The following is a 1,353-nucleotide window of genomic DNA, read 5'->3' on the forward strand; positions in this document are numbered from 1 at the left end:
CCACCTGCCTTTATAGCAGGTGCAGGCTGGCCGGGGCCAATCAGTGGGAGACAATTAGTGTAGGAGGGGGAGTAAGGGGAAAGTGTTGTGTGCAATTGTCCATGATGTGTACATGCAAATAAGTCCATGCATTGTCCCAATCATAAGAACTATATTCACCGCACTAAACGGTTTGGCGCATAGTAGAAACAAAGTCAACTTGATAAGGCACAGCACACAATAAGATTATATGAAACAGCAAACAATACCGAGTCACACAAAATAGTTTGATAAGGCACAGCACACAATCCCATTAAATAAACACCGCACACAATAAGATTATATGAACAGCACACCACATCTCCCTTGTCACCCCGTGACATCTTCACTGAAAAACTGCCTAGACCACACCAGGACTTTTTCTGGTCGGTGATATGTGTGGTGGTGTCTAAGTTGTGGAAGACCAGGTGTGCCATCATTATGCGTCAGGTCTCCATCCCGGGTGAGGTGGTCTTTAAACAGATCAAGTCTGAACTGAAAAAACAGAGGACAATGGACTTACGAACTAAAAGACCCACACCGTGGCACCTGTTGGCTCTATAATTTATTTTTATGGTTGTATTGATTGATGCACTATGTAAAAAAAGAAACAAAAAACTGTATTATTTTGATATTTTGACTGCATAAACTTGTACCTGAACAATTTTCCAATAAAGCCATTTAAAAACCCGAAGCCAGCACCTAAGAAGGGCTCCAAGAAAGCCGTGACGAAGACCGCTGCCAAGGGCGGCAAGAAGCGCAGAAAGACCAGGAAGGAGAGCTATGCCATCTACGTGTACAAGGTGCTGAAGCAAGTCCATCCCGACACCGGCATCTCCTCCAAGGCCATGGGCATCATGAACTCCTTTGTCAACGACATCTTTGAGCGCATCGCCGGTGAGGCGTCTCGCCTGGCTCACTATAACAAGCGCTCCACCATCACTTCCAGGGAGATCCAGACCGCCGTGCGTCTTCTGCTTCCTGGTGAGCTGGCCAAGCACGCCGTGTCCGAGGGCACCAAGGCTGTCACCAAGTACACCAGCTCCAAGTAAACCGCTAGAGCTTCACCACCAACACAAAGGTCCTTTTAAGGGCCACACACTACTTCCACAAAGAGCTCCTATTACTCAGTTCTGTTGCATGCGTTTGAATAACTAAGATGTAGCCTACATCAAAGCAAGCTGTGAGATAAGTTTGCTACTGGAAACGTAGTTTATTTAACCCTTGTACCCCAATGCCGCGGAATCCTCAATTTACTATTGGTCCATCTGATGGACCTTAACGGGAATACTGTACTAATTTATAAATATTAATTTAAATTTTTAAATTTTTGAC

The 1,353-nt window shown here is 45.2% G+C and overlaps 1 pseudogene across 1 annotated transcript; it reads left to right on the plus strand.

The window, feature by feature from the left end:
* Positions 1-459: 459 nt before the first annotated feature.
* Positions 460-1,070, plus strand: LOC310790079 (histone H2B 1/2 pseudogene; annotated as a pseudogene). The gene is made up of 2 exons: positions 460-486; positions 714-1,070. The product of its transcript is annotated as a histone H2B 1/2 pseudogene (transcript).
* Positions 1,071-1,353: the final 283 nt, after the last annotated feature.

Source organism: Poromitra crassiceps (genome assembly GCF_964638095.1).
Source record: "Poromitra crassiceps genome assembly, chromosome: 15".
In the NCBI taxonomy this organism is placed as follows: Eukaryota; Metazoa; Chordata; class Actinopteri; order Beryciformes; family Melamphaidae; genus Poromitra; species Poromitra crassiceps.